At 38.5% G+C, this 21,133-nt stretch overlaps 1 protein-coding gene across 3 annotated transcripts in view; it reads right to left on the bottom strand.

Annotated features, from left to right (window-relative positions):
- Positions 1–21,133, bottom strand: part of Lrp1b (LDL receptor related protein 1B) — a 2,026,300-nt gene that overhangs the window by 445,259 nt on the left and 1,559,908 nt on the right. The gene's annotated exons all lie outside the window — the stretch shown is intronic.

Genomic DNA, 21,133 nt, shown 5'->3' with positions numbered 1-21,133 from the left:
CCCAATATTTAGAGATTTGAGAGTATACTACTGACAAGATGTCTGTGAAATGATGTCTGTGAAATGAGACATGAGGTCAAATACCCAACACCTATTAAAACCATGGTCATGGCAGTACACGCCTGTAACTTCTCATATTTAATGGAAGAAACAGTAATGTCCTAGGAGCTAGTTGACTTCTGGTTTAGCCAATTTCAAGTGCATGGAAATAATCTGGCATAAAAATATAAGGTGAAAAAGGAAAGAAAAGGATACATGGATCCTCTGTCATTCACATGAGCAATTGCACACACATGCACATATATAGTGTACACACTACTGTTCATGAATATGAACATGGCTTTTCATTCAGTAGATTTGGGTTATGATTTTGAATAGTGATTGTGTCTAAATATGTATTGTATTAAAAATAACAAAAGAGTAACTTTACATTAAAAGTGGCTAATCTCCCATGCCATGAAAAATACCAATATTCATAAATCTTATTGATATGGGTGCATGACTGTCACACTGTAAAATGATTATATATATAAATTTAATAAATATATAATTTTATAAATATATATATAATTTTATAAATATATAAAATTTATATTCATGGTTCTTTCAGTTTTTAAGGAGCACAGACTGATCCTGAGCATAAACATAAGACAATATTTGAAGGATATTCTATAACAGACAAGCTTAATTCCTTCCAAAATATCTAGTTCTAGACCATGAAATACAATGAAAATATGAGAAACTGGTACAGCCAAGAAAAAAAATGATAACGGAACTATACAGAATAAAAACAAAGGTAATCTGAGGAAAACATGAACTTTTGTTTTAATAGATATTTTCTACATTTACATTCAAATGCTATCTATCCCCTTTCCTAGTTTCCTCTCTGAAAGTCACCTATACCCTCCCCCTGTCCTGCTCCCCAACCCACCCACTTCCACTTCCTGGCTCTGGCATTCCCCTGTACTAGGGCATATAATCTTCACAAGACCAAGGGCCTGTCCTCCCATTGATGGCCTACTAGGCCATCCTCTGTTACATATGCAACTAGAGACACAAGCTCTTGGGGGTACTAGTTAGTTCATACTGTTGTTCCTCCTATAGGGTTGCAGACCCCTTTTAGCTTCTTGGGTGCTTTCTCTAGCTTCTTCATTGGGGGCCATGTTTCCATCCAATAGCTGACTCTGAGCATCCACTTCTCTATTTGCCAGGCACTGGCATAGCCTCATAAATGATAGCTTATATAAGTGCAAATCATGAATTTTTGTTAACAAAAGTTTATTAGCATTGGTTTGCTAACTACAAACCAATAAACTGTGCTGAAACAAGATGCAGATTTTTGCTGAAGCTAGGTGAGGCATAATTGTTTCCTCAACCATTTTCTCCATTGTTATGCAAAGCAAAATTTTGCTAAGTATTGACTCAAAATTAAAACCTAACAGTTATTGAAGTCTAGTCTGTTCATTTCACATGGTAGGGTAACACACTTCATCTTTTGAGGCTTTAATTTTAACTTATGAGACAAAAATGCAAAAGGAAGATATAGTTTTGTGTGATACAAGTGCCCTGTGGTGTTTATGTAGAATTCTGCAGTGTGAAGAGCATACATAATGAAAGTGATTTTTAGAACAGCCAAGAATGACATCACATTTTTCCTATTAAACCTGAAAGAAACTTAAAGGAAATTCCTGTATGAGAAATTCTATAGTTTAAGGACTAAAATGTAGAATATCTATTTATGGCTTTCATTAATATTCACTTGTTATCCTTCATTTGTTGGACACCTTTTGAATGAATAAATGTTATAATTCTTGCCCTTGGATTATCACTTGGCTGAATGTGGAGCAGACCTGAGTACCAGAGGCTCTCCACTGAGATCTTTGGCTAGGCCTGGTGCAAGGGTTCTGGCGAAGGGAAGCGAGTGCAGGTAGGGAGGGGAAATCACTTCTGCCATGCCTGCCCTGCACTGAGTCTGGTTGGGTTGGGCCTAGTGAGGAGTGAGGCAGAGCCTCTCAGGTGGCATTTCAGGAGAGCAGATTTCTTCCCAAGTGTTATAATTCTTAGTACAAAAGGCTTGGATGACGGAGTAGTTCTTGCACCATCCTAATCATTCAGGATAGGATTCTTATATACAGTTTTGGGATGGGTAAGGGTCTGAAAACAGGTACCTCTCATTGGTTTGGCCTGAGAGCTTTAAGGAAACCTTATTTGCATGTGGGAGGGCTTGGTGCTCCTCTGACTGATGGCCACATACTTCTCTGCAGGGTGCTGTGGGAGGCTAAAGCTATGTGACAGTAGCCAGAGACCCAGGAGGTATGGCCGATCACCTGCAGTCCCATGGAAGTCACCACCCATTGGGTCCCTGGGGGTTCCAGACCTTTGCTCGAATGGGGACCAGGCTGTCTATGCGCAGTCCACCGCCCCACAGTCACTGGTCTTCATCATAAAAACACTTTTAGAAATGCATTCTTGTATTGCCTCAAATGGCTCCTGGAGTTGAAGACTTACATATTCATATATTCTATAACACAATGACCTTTATTATAACTGATAGCACCTTCCTTAGGAGAGTTACTAGTCATGTCCAAGTATATGGTATAAATAAGTAAAGAAAAATGTGATCCATACATTTTGTTGTCTGGAATATGTATGTAGATATCTGGGAGAAGACAGGTAAGATAGCTGAACAGTAATTTAATAGGATTGACTCTCCAGAGCCGACCATGAAATGACACATTGTGTATGATAAATCTAGCAGATCTTGGTCCATCCTTTACATGAATCTATATTTTTGTGTCATTCTTAGTAATCTACACTTTCTCTTTAGTTTAGCCATTTATTTAAGGGGTGATGATGGCAGGTATTTTAAATAGAATTGAGATAAATCCAGACACACTGTGAAAACTGTACTCTCTGGCAGCCAGTGTCTTGCAAAAAAAGTAGTAGTGAGCCAGGATGCTTGCTGCCAACTTATTAGTTGAAACTAGCAGCTTTGTGAACAACTTTGAAACATAATCTTTCCCAATCAAGAAACTTCTTCAAGATTGTAGCTGTGAAAAAAACAAGAATTATTTTGTACTAAAGTTTCTGGTGATGATGGTTTGGAATAAGCAATGTCTTTGACACACTGCCTATACCCTTGTGCAACTAAATCACTACAGAACTGATTCTGAGTCAGCCTTCTTCCATTGGACAAAATGCTCATGATAAGTATTAACTGTACTATACTAAACATATTGAAAATAACTGAAAAATCACTTTTGGAAATAGAATAGGATTACTGTTAAATTATTCCTTGTATATTGTTATATTAATTCATTTAATATTAAGATAGGTTATTTATTATATTTATATCAGGGTGGGAGGAACTCAAATAAAAATGTAAACCACCATGACTACCTATATCTCTCTCTCCTTTGTCTATCTGCCTGTGAATCTGTATATCTGTGTCTATAAATAGATACCATCCTACTATTCATTTATGTGTGATAGGTTCTATACTATATATATATGCCTATTTTTAACTATAGCTTTATCTATAGATTGATATAAATATTTGTGCATATGCACCATTCATTACATCTGTTCATTTACTTTTAAGGCATGCCATATCAACCTATATCTCTTTTAAAAGTCATAATCCTGTTTACAAATTCTCCACAGCATTGGAGGAAATGGAAAATAGTGTTAAATAAGTATTCTATTCAAAATAATTAGAATATAAACCAAAGATAATTGTTTTTTAAATATTTAATTTAAACACAAGATTCCTTAATGTGTTGGAAATAAATGAATAACCAACCAACCCTGTTTAGTTTTCAATATCCTCAAGAAAAACTCTTTTAGTTTGAACTCAAAAGACACACTGTGATTGAGTGTTTGAAAACAAGTATTGTGAAGAAATGGGAAATGTTAGTATTGAAATCATTGATAGATTTTTTATTAATTTCTGTAGATAATGTAATGCTATAAGGTAATTTTATGAAGCAATTATAAATTTGTAGAATTCCTACATAACATGGAGATATGAAGTAGACATTGGAGTGCCTGAACCCCAGGGGTTGAATTTCAATATGTCATTCTTGGTTGAAATGGAACTAAGATTTTATTAACAGTGACAAGATTTGAAAGAATGTTGGGATAAATTGTTGCTATCAAGAATTTGGATGAGGGCTCTAGTCCATGGTGAAATAAAAAACACCATTTGACGGCCTAGTTTTTCATGTGTTTGTCAGTGTTAGCAATCATATTGATAATCTTAAGTTTCCTTCCAAAGGTGTATATAAAAAGCTGGCATGAATTGCAAATACATTCCTAATATATTTATAGATCTTTGTCTGATCTAACATAGATTTCATGTACATTAGAAGGTGGAATAAGCTGTTCAACAACAAATGGCTTTTATGATATAGTGTTGGCCTCAAAGTATTTTTCTGTCACATAAGACTTATTTTAGAGTTCAAATTATTTTCTCAATTGGCTATGTGTTTCAACTGTCTAATTCCATGGAACACAGACAGGTACCAGTCTCAACTATTATTGCATTGGACTTCCTAGACACAGCATCCCTACAGCTTTTCAGCTGCCATTGCATGGCTTGGAATTTTTCATATTAGGAGCTTCATAATAGCCAATAAAATCAGATGTTGCTGAAGATGTGGGGGATGAAGTTTTCTTATAACTTTTCTAAAATTAATTCTCAATTATCTAATATTAAAGCAACAGCATTTGACATTTCTCTTCCAGTAAAGAAGTCTTAACTATAATCTTAGCTATGTCTGGATTACAACAAGTTTGTAGTGTTAAATGGTTCTGAGAGAATCACATCACAGTGACAATATTCCAGAGCCAGTAATGAGGTGTCCTGAATTATTTAATAATAGCGAGTTTTCTTCATACCTTTGTGGGAACTAATCAATTTCTCAGTATCACATTGTAAAACATTTTTGTTAAAGCTTTGGACAATGTAAAGTGTCAGATGTATAGAGTCATTTTAATTCTCTAGGATACAGAGTTACCAGGTATGCTTAGCATTTCCAGAGTCACATCTCAGAAATCATAGACACCATATCAGTGTGTGGATATTTTATCTCAAATTTAAGTAGGTGTCATATGCTGATCAGGGAATTCAATGGGGAAACCAATACCTAAACTATAATTATGGTCCTATGCGTATGCAATAACTATGTGTCATAAAGTCATTTGAAATTATTTGAATCTAAGGCTATGAAAAAGTAGATTCTGAGTGTCTGTCAATATATTTCAAAGATAGTATGCATTTGACTTTTTTCCTCAATGTGAAAACCATTTGACCTAAGGCAATTTACAGATTCAAAGCAATCCCCATCAAAATCCCAGGTGACAGCACATGTTGGCAATAATGTGGAGAAAGAGGAACACTCCTCTATTGCTGGTGGGATTGCCAACTGGTGCAACCACTCTGGAAATCAATCTGGATATTCCTCAGAAGATTGGAAATAGATCTACCTGAAGATTCAGCTATACAACTCTTGGGCATACACCCAAAAGATGCCCCATAATGCCACAGGAGCACATGTTCAATTATGTTCATAGTGACCTTGTCTGTGATAGACAGAAGCTGGAAACAACCCACATGTCCCACAACGGAAAAATGGATACAGAAAATGTGGTTCATTTATACAATGGAATATTATCTTGAGTTAGGTAACTCAGACCCAAAAGGATATTAGCCCAAAAATACCCAGGATACAGTCCACAGAACTCATAATGGTTAACAAGCCAAAAGCCCCATCTGAGGATACCTCAATTTCACTTGGAAAGGAGAAGAAATCAATCACAGGGAGGGAGGTCCTGGATGGAAGAAGGGACAGTTAGGAGAAGATGAGAAATGAACAGGTATTGGGAAGGGGAAAAGGAATGAAGCTCTAAGGGCCAACAGAAAGAATGGAAACAGGTAACCTGCAGAGGTAGGAGGTGGAGGGACCCTCCAGAATGTACCAGGGACCTGGGAATGATAGACTCTCAGTACTCAAAGGGAGGGACCTTAGATGAAATGCCCAACAGTACAGAGAGGAAACTTGTAGAGTCCATCTCCAGCAAAAAAATAGAGAAGATCCTGAGGATAAAGAGGTACAGAGACAGGCCCAAAGTGGGATCCAGCTCAAGGGGAGGTCCTAAGGTTTGACAGTATTACTGACGCTATGGAGTGCTCACAACAGGGCCTATCATGACTGCCCTCCAAAAGACCCAACAAGCAGCTGAAAGAGTCAGATGCAGATATTTACACCCAACCAATGGACAGAAGCTGCTGGTCCCTGTGGTTGAATTAGGGAAAAGCTGGAAGAAGCTGAGGAGGAGGGTGATCTTATAGGACAGACCAGCAGTCACAATTAACCTGGACTCGAGATCTCTCAGACACTGAACCACCAACCAAGCAGCATATATCAGCTGATATGAGGACCCCAACAGATATAGCAGAGGACTGCTGGGTTTGAGTTCAGTCAGAGAAGATGCACCTAACTCTAAAGAGACTGCAGGACCCAGGGAATGGGGAGGTCTGGTGGGATAGGGTGTTGGAAGGGTGGGGACAGGGGGTGGTGGTTGGTGGTGGTGGGGGGAGGTTTGGGATGTGGAACGGTCAGAGGTTGGACCAGGAAGGGGATAAAATCTGGTTATTATTCTGACCCATTCAGAAGCCATGTCGCTCTTGCCCGTGCCTTTCAGATACAAAGAATCACTTCCTTTTCTTTCCTTGTCAAGCACGGTTTAAGTTAGCACTGTTATCCTCGTTGTACCTCATTCTCAAGCATGCAGTATTTCATTTCCTCACACGGTATTTTCCCAAGTACAAATTCAGACAATGTCCACTGACCTTCTTAATTAAAATCACATCATTTGATTAAAATATGTTGTCTTGATTCTGTTTCTTTTTGCTTTAACATATTCAGTACCATGAAACAAATGCACAGAAATGAGAGCATCATCTGCATCACTTACAATGTAAGGTCTGAGGTGAGTCCCTGGAATTTTAAAGAGAGCCTATTATTTTTAACTCTCTAGTAAGGATTTACTGTGTGGATAAATAAAATAATGAATTTGATTTTTAAGAACACCAGTCTAAGGCTGGAGAGATGGCCCAGTGGTTAAGAGCACTGACTGCTCTTCCAAAGGTCCTGAGTTCAAACCCCAGCCACCAAATGCTGGCTCACAACCATCCATAACGAGATCTGATGCCAGCTTCTGAAGCTACAGTATACTTACATATAATAAATAAATAAATCTTTTAAAAAAAGAATACCAGTCTAAACATTTTCTAAAATATTACCTCTACTTATGCTGAGTATATAATGAAGTGTGGATAGAATTTTGTCTGATGCTATTTTTATAGCCAATGCAGTAGATAGTCATACAATATCACTTGTGAAGGTCACTTTAATGCTAATCTTGAACTCTTTAAGAGTCTATAAAATTCCACAGAAAAAGACAATACTACAATCTGTTATCTATACTACTGACAAAATTGGAAGACTCAATGGATATTAAAACTTTGTGATAGAAGTAGCAAAACTTTTTACAGACAGCTGCTCTCTTGTGGAATTTAAATCTTGAAACAATTACTGACAGTAGAAGGGGAAATTAGTACTCCTACCCATCCAGACATTCATCAAAAGCTTTAGTCTTTATTATAAAATGACAAGGAATATGAGTTTTTATGGTGGAAAAAATCTACAGTAACCGACTTTTCGAAGAAAAGTTTAACTGTGTGACCAAATGCTTCCCTGTTGGAATAGATTTTAAAAGTCCACTAGGACCAGGGTACCAAAGAATGAGCTTCCTGGAAATAAGATTTTTAAAAATAGCCACTATACTTACTCAGCTCATCATGAAATAGAATAGCTGGTTCTTGTGTCTTCATTCCATTGTTGTATAAAGCTTTAGCAATTTTTGAAGAACAACCCATCACAATGATTTGTAATTTCCATTTTTTTTCTTTTTGCTAAACCTAAGTTACACATAGCTATCTATGTTTTGTCAACTTGACCCAGGCCAAGTTCATCTCTGAGAGGAAGCCTCAGTTGAGAAATATTTCCATAAGATGGGCTGTAAGTAAGCCAGAGGATGGATGGAAGTTCTTGTTATTGATATAAGGGAGTGAAGCTCTCCAGGGGTGGTGCCAACCCTGACACCAAATTATCCTGGGTTTGGGTTTCATAAGCAAACAAACTGGGTAAGATATGTAGAGCAAGCCAGTAGGCAACACTCCTCTTGATCTCTGCATCAGTTCCTGCCTCCAGGTTCCTCTATGATGGACTATAATCTGTTAAATGAAACAAATTCTTTGTTCTCAAATTGCTTTTGGCCATGGTCTCTACCTCAGCAACAGAAAGGAAACTAGGACAGCATGCTCTATTGTATTAAAACCTTGGAACCGAGTTAGGGAAGCAGAAACCGGCCAGAGTAGGGCCACAGGCCTCATCCGGCCGGATCAGCACCGGGGTAGCTAGAGCCCAGGGTCGGCTGACACCCGCCAGCTACCCACGACCCCCGCCACAGGATCTTAAGACTTCTGGTGAGTGGAACACAGCTTCTGCTCCAATCCAATTGCGCGGGACCTGAGACTGCTCTGGTTGGGGAGAGAAATTCGACCTACATAGGGCCACAAAACTCTTCCGGTCAGAAAAGCACCAGGGTAGCGAGGGCGCAGGGCCGGCTGACACTCACCAGCTACCCACGACACCTGCCACAGGATCTTAAGACTTCTGGTGAGTGGAACACAGCTTCTGCTCCAATCCAATTGCGTGCGGGACCTGAGACTGCATTAGTTAGGGAAGCAGAAACCAGCCTGAGTAGGGCCACAGGCCTCATCCAGCTGGATCAGCACCGGGGTAGCTAGAGCGCAGGGTCGGCTGACACCCGCCAGCTACCCACGACCCCTGCCACAGGATTTTGAGACTGCTGGTGAGTGGAACACAGCTTCTGCTCCAGTCCAATCACGCAGGACCTGAGACTGCTCTGGTTGGGGAGAGAGAAATCCGGCCTACATAGGGCCACAAACCTCTTCCGGTCAGAAAAGCACCTGGGTAGCTAGGGCGCAGGGTCGGCTGACACTCGCCAGCTACCCACAACACCCGCCACAGGATCTTAAGACTTCTGGTGAGTGGAACACAGCTTCTGCTCCAATCCAATTGCGTGCGGGACCTGAGACTGCATTAGTTAGGGAAGCAGAAACCGGCCTAAGTAGGGCCACAGGCCTCATCCTGCTGGATCAGCACCGGGGTAGCTAGAGCGCAGGGTCGGCTGACACCCGCCAGCTACCCACGACCCCTGCCACAGGATTTTGAGACTGCTGGTGAGTGGAACACAGCTTCTGCTCCAGTCCAATCACGCGGGACCTGAGTCTGCTTTGGTTGGGGAGGGAGAAATTCGGCCTACATAGGGCCACAAACCTCTTCCGGTCAGAAAAGCACCTGGGTAGCTAGGGCGCAGGGTCGGCTGACACTCGCCAACTACCCACAACACCCGCCACAGGATCTTAAGACTTCTGGAGAGTGGAACACAGCTTCTGCTCCAATCCAATTGCGTGCGGGACCTGAGACTGCATTAGTTAGGGAAGCAGAAAACCGGCCTGAGTAGGACCACAGGCCTCTTCCGGCTGGACCAGCACTGGGGTACTGCCAGCTACCCACGACCCCCGCCACAGGATTTTGAGACTGCTGGTGAGTGGAACACAGCCTCTGCTCCAATCTTTAAACAGTGACAACAACAACAACTAACCCCAGAGATTACCAGATGGCGAAAGGTAAACGTAATAATCTTACTAACAGAAACCAAGACCACTCACCATCATCAGAACCCAGCACTCCCACTTCGCCCAGTCCAGGGCACCCCAACACACCGGAAAAGCTAGACACGGATCTAAAAGCATATCTCCTGATGATGGTAGAGGACTTCAAGAAGGACTTTAATAACACACTTAAAGAAATACAAAGGAACACTGGTAAACAGGTAGAAGACAATAAAGAGGAAGCACAAAAATCCCTTAAAGAATTGCAGGAGAACACTGCTAAAGAGTTACAAATCCTTAAAGAAAAACAGGATAACATAATCAAACAGGTAGAAGTCCTTAATGAAAAACAGGAAAACACATCCAAACAGATGATGGAAATGAACAAAACCATACTAGACCTAAAAAGGGAAGTAGACACAATAAAGAAAACCCAAAATGAGGCAACACTGGAGATAGAAACCCTAGGAAAGAAATCTGGAACCATAGATACCAGCATCAGCAACAGAATACAAGAGATGGAAGAGAGAATCTCAGGTGCAGAAGATTCCATAGAGAACATCGGCACAACAATCAAGGAAAATGTAAAATGCAAAAAGATCCTAACTCAAAACATCCAAGAAATACAGGACACAATGAGAAGACCAAACCTACGGATAATAGGAGTGGATGAGAATGAAGATTTTCAACTCAAAGGACCAGCAAACATCTTCAACAAAATTATAGAAGAAAACTTCCCAAATCTAAAGAAAGAGATGCCCATGAACATACAAGAAGCCTACAGAACTCCAAATAGACTGGACCAGAAAAGAAATACCTCCCGACACATAATAATCAGAACAACAAATGCTCTAAATAAAGATAGAATACTAAAAGCAGTAAGAGAAAAAGGCCAAGTAACATATAAAGGCAAGCCTATCAGAATTACACCAGATTTTTCACCAGAGACTATGAAAGCCAGAAGATCCTGGACAGATGTTATACAGAAACTAAGAGAACACAAATTCCAGCCCAGGCTACTATACCCAGCCAAACTCTCAATTAACATAGATGGAGAAAACAAAGTATTCCACGACAAAACCAAATTCACACATTATCTCTCCACGAATCCAGCCCTTCAAAGGATAATAACAGAAAAAAACCAATACAAGGACAGGAACCACGCCCTAGAAACAACAAGAAGGTAATCCCTCAACAAACCTAAAAGAAGACAGCCACAAGAACAAAATGCCAACTTTAACAACAATAATAACAGGAAACAACAATTACTTTTCCTTAATATCTCTTAATATCAATGGACTCAACTCCCCGATAAAAAGACATAGACTAACAAACTGGCTACACAAACAAGACCCAACATTTTGCTGCTTACAGGAAACTCATCTCAGAGAAAAAGATAGACACTACCTCAGAATGAAAGGCTGGAAAACAATTTTCCAAGCAAATGGTATGAAGAAACAAGCTGGAGTAGCCATTCTAATATCTGATAAGATTGACTTCCAACCCAAAGTCATTAAAAAAGACAGGGAGGGACACTTCATACTCATCAAAGGTAAAATCCTCCAAGAGGAACTATCAATCCTGAATATCTATGCTCCAAATACAAAGGCAGCCACATTCATTAAAGAAACTTTAGTAAAGCTCAAAGCACACATTGCACCTCATACAATAATAGTGGGAGACTTCAACACACCACTTTCACCAATGGACAGATCATGGAAACAGAAACTAAACAGGGACACAGAGAAACTAAGAGAAATTATGAATCAAATGGATCTGGCAGATATCTACAGAACATTCTATCCTAAAACAAAAGGATATACCTTCTTCTCAGCACCTCATGGTACCTTCTCCAAAATTGACCACATAATTGGTCACAAAACAGGCCTCAACAGATACAAAAATATTGAAATTGTCCCATGCATCCTATCAGATCACCATGGACTAAGGCTGATCTTCAATAACAAAATAAATAATAGAAAGCCAACCTTCACGTGGAAACTGAACAACACTCTTCTCAATGATACCTTGGTCAAGGAAGGAATAAAGAAAGAAATTAAGGACTTTTTAGAGTTCAATGAAAATGAAGCCACAACATACCCAAACTTATGGGACTCAATGAAAGCATTTCTAAGAGGAAAACTCATAGCTCTGAGTGCCTCCAAAAGGAAACTAGAGAGAGCACATATTAGCAGCTTGACAACATACCTAAAAGCACTAGAACAAAAGGAAGCAAATTCACCCAAGAGGAGTAGACCGCAGGAAATAATCAAACACAGGGGCGAAATCAACCAAGTGGAAACAAGAAAAACTATTCAAAGAATCAACCAATCAAGGAGCTGGTTCTTTGAGAAAATCAACAAGATAGATAAACCCTTAGCCAGACTCACTAGAGGGCACAGGGAAAGCATCCTAATTAACAAAATCAGATATGAAAAAGGAGACATAACAACAGATCCTGAAGACATCCATAACACCATCAGATCCTTCTACCAAAGGCTATACTCAACAAAACTGGAGAACCTGGATGAAATAGACAAGTTCCTAGACAGATACCAGGTACCAAAGTTGAATCAAGATCAGGTTAATGATCTAAACAGCCCTATATCCCCCAAAGAAATAGAAGCAGTCATTAATAGTCTCCCACCTAAAAAAAGCCCAGGACCAGATGGGTTTAGTGCAGAGTTCTATCAGACCTTCAAAGAAGATCTAATCCCAGTTCTTCACAAACTATTCCACAAAATAGAAACAGAAGGTACTCTACCCAACTCATTCTATGAAGCCACAATTACTCTGATACCTAAACCACAAAAAGACCCAACAAAGATAGAAAACTTCAGACCAATATCCCTTATGAATATTGATGCAAAAATCCTCAATAAAGTTCTTGCTAACCGAATCCAAGAACACATCAAAACAATCATCCATCCTGACCAAGTAGGTTTCATCCCAGGGATGCAGGGATGGTTCAATATAAGGAAATCCATCAACGTAATCCAGTATATAAACAAACTCAAAGACAAAAACCACATGGTCATCTCCTTAGATGCGGAAAAAGCATTTGACAAGATCCAACACCCATTCATGATAAAAGTGTCTTGGAAAGATCAGGAATTCAAGGCCCATACCTAAACATGATAAAAGCAATCTACAGCAAACCAGTAGCCAACATCAAAGTAAATGGTAAGAAGCTTGAAGCAATCCCTCTACAATCAGGGACTAGACAAGGCTGTCCACTTTCTCCATACCTATTCAACATTGTACTTGAAGTCCTAGCCAGAGCAATTCGACAACAAAAGGAGATCAAAGGGATACAAATTGGAAAAGATGAAGTCAAAATATCACTCTTTGCAGATGATATGATAGTATATATAAGTGACCCTAAAAATTCCACCAGAGAACTCCTAAGCCTGATAAACAGCTTCGGTGAAGTAGCTGGATATAAAATTAACTCAAACAAATCAATGGCCTTTCTCTACACAAAGAATAAACAGGCTGAGAAAGAAATTAGGGAAACAACACCCTTCTCAATAGTCACAAATAATATAAAATATCTTGGCGTGACTCTAACTAAGGAAGTGAAAGATCTGTATAATAAAAACTTCAAGTCTCTGAAGAAAGAAATTCTAGAAGATCTCAGAAGATGGAAAGATCTCCCATGCTCATGTATTGGCAGGATCAACATTGTAAAAATGGCTATCTTGCCAAAAGCAATCTACAGATTCAATGCAATCCCCATCAAAATTCCAAATCAATTCTTCAACAAATTAGAACGTGCAATCTGCAAATTCATCTGGAATAACAAAAAACCTAGGATAGCAAAAACTCTTCTCAAGGATAAAAGAACCTCTGGTGGAATCACCATGCCGGACCTAAAGCTCTACTACAGAGCAATTGTGATAAAAACTGCATGGTACTGGTATAGTGACAGACAAATAGACCAATGGAATAGAATTGAAGACCCAGAAATGAACCCACACACCTATGGTCACTTGATCTTCGACAAGGGAGCTAAAAACATCCAGTGGAAGAAAGACAGCATTTTCAACAAATGGTGCTGGCACAACTGGTTGTTAACATGTAGAAGAATGCGAATCGATCCATTCCTATCTCCTAGTACTAAGGTCAAGTCTAAGTGGCTCAAGGAACTTCACATAAAACCAGAGACACTGAAACTTATAGAGGAGAAAGTGGGGAAAAGCCTTGAAGATATGGGCACAGGGGAAAAATTCCTGAATAGAACAGTAATGGCTTGTGCTGTAAGATCGAGAATTGACAAGTGGGACCTCATGAAACTACAAAGCTTCTGCAAGGCTAAAGACACCATCAATAAGACAAAAAAACCACCAACAGATTGGGAAAGGATCTTCACCTATCCTAAATCAGATAAGGGTCTAATATCCAATATATATAAAGAACTCAAGAAGGTGGACTCCAGAAAGTCAAATAACCCCATTATAAAATGGGGCTCAGTACTGAACAAAGAATTCTCACCTGAGGAATACCGAATGGCAGAGAACCACCTGAAAAAATGTTCAACATCCTTAATCATCAGGGAAATGCAAATCAAAACAACCCTGAGATTCCACCTCACACCAGTCAGAATGGCTAAGATCAAAAATTCAGGTGACAGCAGATGCTGGCGAGGATGTGGAGAAAGAGGAACACTCCTCCATTGTTGGTGGGATTGCAAGCTTGTACAACCACAATGGAAATCAGTCTGGCGGTTCCTCAGAAAATTGGACATAGTACTACCGGAGGATCCAGCAATACCTCTCCTGGGCATATATCCAGAAGATGTCCCAACCGGTAAAAAGGACACATGCTCCACTATGTTCATAGCAGCCCTATTTATAATAGCCAGAAGCTGGAAAGAACCCAGATGTCCCTCAACAGAGGAATGGATACAGAAATTATTGTACATTTACACAATGGAGTACTACTCAGCTATTAAAAAGAATGAATTTATGAAATTCCTAGCCAAATGGATGGACCTGGAGGGCATCATCTTGAGTGAAGTAACACAATCACAAAAGAACTCACACAATATGTATTCACTGATAAGTGGATATTAGCCCAAAACTTAGGATACCCAAGATATGAGATACAATTTGCTAAACGCATGAAACTCAAGAAGAATGAAGACCAAAGTGTGGACACTGTGCCCCTTCTTAGAATTGGGAACAAAACACCCAGGGAAGGAGTTACAGAGACAAAGTTCGTAGCTGTGATGAAAGGATGGACCATTTAGAGACTGCCGTATCCAGGGATCCATCCCATAATCAGCTTCTAAACGCTGACACCATTGCATACACTAGCAAGATTTTGCTGAAAGGACCCAAATATAGCTGTCTCTTGTGAGACGATGCCGGGGCCTAGCAAACACAGGAGTGGATGTTCACAGTCAGCTATTGGATGTATCACAGGGCTCCCAATGGAGAAGCTAGAGAAAGTACCCAAGGAGCTAAAGGAATCTGCAACCCTATTGTTGGAACAACATGATGTACTAACCAGAACCCCGGAGCTCTTGTCTCTAGCTGCATATGTATCGAAAGATGGCCTAGTCAGCCATCAATGGAAAGAGAGGCCCATTGGACTTGCAAACTTTATATGCCCCAATATAGGGGAATGCCAGGGCCAAAAGAATGGGATGGGTGGGTAGGGAAGTGGGGGGCGCTATGGGGGACTTTTGGGATAGCATTGGAAATGTAATTGAGGAAAATATGTAATAAAAATATTAAAAATTAAAAAAAAAACCTTGGAACCAACATGGTTCATATTCATCTGTCTCTATATACTAACAAATAACATTTCTCTATTTAGGTATGGTCTATGGACTGGTCACTGTCATTGGAATCAATACATACACTATTTGGATTATATTCCTACTATAATTTATCCTTCCCAGTTCTCTGACCTTGAAAGCTAGGTTAACTGGAATTTTGTAAGCTAAGCACCAGCAGACAATCAGCTCCTTCACCCAAGGCTGCTGCTGCCTTGTTAGTTCAATAATTAGTTTATTTGTTAATGAGAGCCACTGGGTCTCCTGTTAAGAAATGTAAACAAGTTCACCTGTTCACAGGCTTCAATGTGAAAGGATAAACAGGTTTCACATGCAACTTTTCATTAAAAGAGCATACTTTGTATTGACTATTCTCATTAATAATTAGTTATATCTCTGCTAAATGATTTTTAAACGGTTCAAAGTCCATGGAAGGCCTAAGGATAGAAAATATTAAATAAGATCTAATAATCTCAAAAATGACCTCAGTTTATTGAGATAGGAATATTTCAGATATTTTTCTGTTCTGTGATATTATTACCTTGAGATTTCAGATGTTCAAAGTTTAATGGAGCAGTGTCTGCTTACTACTCAGGCACAAGTTCAGGATTTGAGTTTTCTTTGGTTCTCTTTTAAATTTAGACTTAAGAATGCCTTTCATAAAGCTAAAACATCTCTGTCCAATCTATATAACTTGCTGTCTGAACATAAAAAATATCATGCCTATTTAGCATAAAGGTATAGTTTTTGCTGAGAATCAAAGACATAAATATATACCTACTGTTTTATAGACACCTGTTAACTGCTTTTTATAAAATATGGATTTCTATAAAATGGTAATACCAGTGAAAGAACAAACATGCCAGCAAAGCAACCAAATAGTATTTTTTCCCCATGTCCTCAGATAAGCTTCCAGCAGAAGGTGGGGCCCAAGGAGATTTGGATGAAAGTTGTGTATTCCTACCCCAAAGATCCAGAGTAGAGGTGTGCCTTCCAAACTTTTTCTTATTCTCATTTGAAGAGAGTACCTTCCCACTTCAAATAAGGCAAAATTTCCCCTCTTGGAAATTTTTGCTCCTCCATTTTGGTATTTTAGCAAATTCCAGATGCAGTGAAGTTGACAACTAAAAATATCCACCACACAAATTAAAGAAAAATAGATACCATGAGACAGTATGTTTTAAAGTAGTATGGAAGCCACACCTCCATGATCCACACTTGATATAGTCAGACGCAGAACCTACCCTTGGTCTGTGCTGCATAGTAAAGGCAGTAAAAAAATTTCCCCTGTAAATAGATATAGCACAGTTTTATTTTAAAAAAAATTTGACACATAATTTGTGCCTGTCAGTTGTATATTCCCCTTTGTCATCTGTGCATATGTGTTTATGATCAAACACTTTTTTAAATTTTATATTCCATTAACTCTAAACCAATTAAGCAAGATAAGGGAACATGTGTGAGGTATAATGCAAACAGGCAGTTTTATCTACACCACTTTAAAAGAATAGTACATGTAAAATTCATATTTAATAAAACAAAAAACACAGCTAAATTTTATGATTCTAACCACTGGGGGAAAAAAAATCAAATGTGCTCCCCCCCCCCCATATTCACAGAGGGGGGAAAATGTGCAAATCTCCAGAGTGAGCATCCTTTCTTTCATTCTCCTTTCTAGAATTTGCTAACACCTATTTTGTTCTCATGCTGAACTTCTTTCTTAGTTGGCAGCACTGTTCATGTAATCATTCACAGAACTTATTCTGTTATACTTCTTGTTCATAATATCATCCTTCAGAAGATATGGTCATTTTCTCTTCAAAAGACAATGGGAAGGCATGGAAGAAATAGGTTTTAGGAGCCAAATAAATACACTATATAAAACTGTGTACTTTTGCATTGGGATAGATTTTAATGCAAAAACAATAGTAAACTCTGATTTCTGGTAGCTGTTACATTAACTGTATGACTGTTGTTAAAATGTAATTCAGAAAACAGTTTCAAGATGATATGAACACAGGAAACCTAGTGAGGCTTTAGAAAGATCCCTGATTGGTTAAACTACAAAAGCAATTTTCTATTTCATGTAAAATATGGTGAATAGCTTTATATCCTTACAAAATTGAGGAAGATCAGTAGATTGTTTATCTTTATATCTGGGAACACTAAATCACAAGATCCTGGAATGGTGGTCATATGACTGGAACCTGACAGCATATATCACATTTTGTTTTCATATGACCAGAACCAGACAGCATATATCACATTTTATGTACATATGTATGGAACAAGTCAGCATACAGCATATTGTGTGTTCCTTGAGCTCTAATCTAGTAAACACAGAGTGTGAATCATATCTTGTCCTTGCTTTCATGATATAGCTCAGTTAAAATAGTGGGGTGAGGTGGGAGTGAGAATTGAAGACATATGTAAATATTTTGAAACATTTTTTTTCTGGTAGAGTAGATTGTATCTTGGTCACCTCAGCAGCTCTCATCATGTTAGTAACATCTGTTGGTTTATTTTGCAGCCTGGTACTATTTTTCTCTGTGCTGATTCCCCAGATATTTGATAATGTGCTTACTCATTTCAAAAGCATCTGGGCTTTAAAATATAGTAACTTGAAGTGAGCAGCCAGCAATTATACTCCAATAAGACTAGAATTTAATATGTGCAGGAATAGAGTCCTGTCATTCTTAGTTCACTCCTTATTTTGCACATAAAACTTCAAAACACCAAAATTTGAGGTGTTTTAGAGGATCATATTAGTATTTGATTCTCAAGAGGACATAACAATAGCCATACCATTCTACATTTTACCAAGCATAGAGCGCATTCTGCCTGGTGTTATACTCCAGTATAGCACCTTACCCTTTTGTCAGTTTGAAAAGAATGTCTGTTCATAAAGACTCCAAAAAAGCTTTCACATATGTCTTCCACTGAGTTTGTTGGACTTAAACTTTTTACATAAGGACCAAAGTTATATATGCTGCCATATAAAAAGAGGATCACCCAATCAAAAATTTAAAATGTTCCTTATATCACCCAGTAGCAGACTTTTAATCTACCAACTTGGTTGCACTGGAAAGAGATCACATCCAAAGCCCGAGGTCTGCGTGACTCAGCAGGAATGCAGCCTTGCACTCGAATACAGTGGGATTTGGCTGGAATAGAGGCATGCCCTTAGTAAAGTTACTTCATAGAAGGAAGTAACCAGTAAAGGGCAGACAAAGGAACAAACAGGAAAGTGAGGCCATTTAAGAGTAGTGCGGAGAGGGAGAGTCAGCTGGAAGTCAGCGCGCTATGTGGAGTGCAGTGGGGTTGCCTTCTTTCATGAGATCATGCAGTTCAGTGCAGGTCAGCCAAGGAAGATGAAGCCAGAGAATTAAAACTGAGCCAGAAGATTAGAACAAATTACCAGAGTTAGTTTGAGTGTAAGCAGAGTGATTCTGTGAGAAGTTAAAGGAAGCCAGATTGAATCAGTCTTCTTGGAAAGGATTTTGGGCCAGTGCAGAAATGTTGAACCAGCCAACTATAGTTCAGAAAGAACTAAAAAGGGTGACTTTGTTCAGTAGTAAGCTTCCTACATAACAATTGCATCTGGTAAATAAAAGTTACATTTACAACAGCTTCCTGGATTCTTATTCCTTTTCTCTATAATAATCTAGACTATATGTTGAAACTATTCAAACATGCATTATATATGTGAAGATATATATACTTGTATATATGTTTATATATCCATGTACTCTGTGTGTGTGTGTGTGTGTGTGTGTGTGTGTGTGTGTGTGTGTGCGTGCGCGCGCGCGCAATGGACATATGCACACACTTGTTTCTCAGTAATAACTTCCTGAACTTATGTAATTGGTATAAATATATACACCAAAATATTACCTTTGATGTCTCTTAATAGTTTTCCTGATAAATGGAAGGCAAAAGTGTTTTCATCCTGCAGAGACAAAATCTAATGTTCTGAATGTTAATGAATATGGTTATGTGATTTTGTTTTATAAAATAACTTTCTAGTATTTTTTTGCTTTAAATTAAGTAAGTGATTATTCTGAATTTATAACTGAAAACACTCAATAATAAGTTCATAGTCTGACCAAAAAAGGCTGAGCTAAGACGGTTTGAAGTTGGGTTCTGACCTAAGTCTCACAAAAGTAATGGGGAATTGCAAGAGTCAGACAAATATTTTATCTGATATAGTAAAATTGAGTTTGTAAGAAAAGTAACCAGAGAACACACCTTTAATCCCAGCATTTGGGAGGCAGAGGCAGGCGAATTTCTGAGTTCAAGGCCAGCCTGGTCTACAGAGTGAGTTCCAGGACAGCCAGGGCCAGGACTACACAGAAAAACCCTGTCTCGAAAAAAAAAAACAAAACAAAAAAAAAACTAGAAAAAGAAAAAGAAAAGTAACCAAAGGTTGGACAGATGGTTTAGCACATCCTTTGGGTAAAGACATTTAGTTGATATTTAATAGGACCCAGGTTCAATTCCAAGCACCTACATGATGGCTAACAATCATCTGTAACTTAAGTCTCGGGATTTTCAACACCTCTAGTCTCCATGTGAACAAGGTACACATATAGCACACAGACATACATGAAGAGAAAGAACACATACATATAAAAGAAATAAACAGAAGTGTTACATTCCTATTGTTAAACAGCTCAATCTGTTGTGTGGAAAAAGCAAGTAGAGTGTGGCATGCTGTTCCACACTGAACAATGATGGTGACCAGAGAAGTATACTGGCAAGAGAGATGAGGAGAAAGGGATACATTTAAGAGGTAAAAGTTATGTGATCCTCCTGTACAACCACAACCTCCTTCATCTTTATGGTCAATATTTATAATTTAATATATCTTTAGTCTAGATATTTACTAGGAACATCTATATCAGAATACAGTAGGAATTTTCTGGGTAATTTAAGAAACAACACATTTACAAAATATATCCCTACCTCCATTTACTACCAACTATAGTAATTCTTGTCTACTTTCTTCTCTTCTTTCTGTAGTTCTGCTATTCTAATATGTATAGTGTCAATGTCATTTCACTGGTAGCATTTCAAAGGGCAGAAAGGCCACATACTCTCTCAAAGTTCTCCTGAGGATACACTCCACTAAAATGGAAGAATTGAGCTACTTTTCTCCTTTAAAAGGTCTATGGATATTTAATTTCTTTTTCTTCTCTCAATCCACTATACCATAAGAGTTGCCATTACATCTCTATAAAAGAAACTAACATAAGCCAGAGGTTTTCTAGTATTTTTTATTTATTTTTAAAAATTGTGTGCATTTGCTCTTGCATGTGTAAAAAACATGTAGAGGTCAATTTTCTGGAGTTATTCATCTTTTTATACACTATTGATCTTGGTGACTGGACTCAGGTTATTCATCTTAAAGACTAGCATCATTATCCCTTGAGCCATTTCACTGACTTGCATATGACTCTGTCAAAAAGAAGATAACAAAGGAAAGTATATTTAAGCAAACATTTTTATACCATATTTATGTAGTAGAAGTTTCTTATCTAATTGATTTCAGAATCTTTTCTGGAATTTTTCTATTTTTTGTTTCA

The sequence above is a fragment of the Mus caroli genome, unplaced genomic scaffold (assembly GCF_978045245.1).
Source record: "Mus caroli unplaced genomic scaffold, Mus_caroli_1 scaffold_2, whole genome shotgun sequence".
In the NCBI taxonomy this organism is placed as follows: domain Eukaryota; kingdom Metazoa; phylum Chordata; class Mammalia; order Rodentia; family Muridae; genus Mus; species Mus caroli.
Note: the sequence above shows the minus strand (reverse complement) of the source record. Positions and strands in the feature narration are given on the sequence as shown.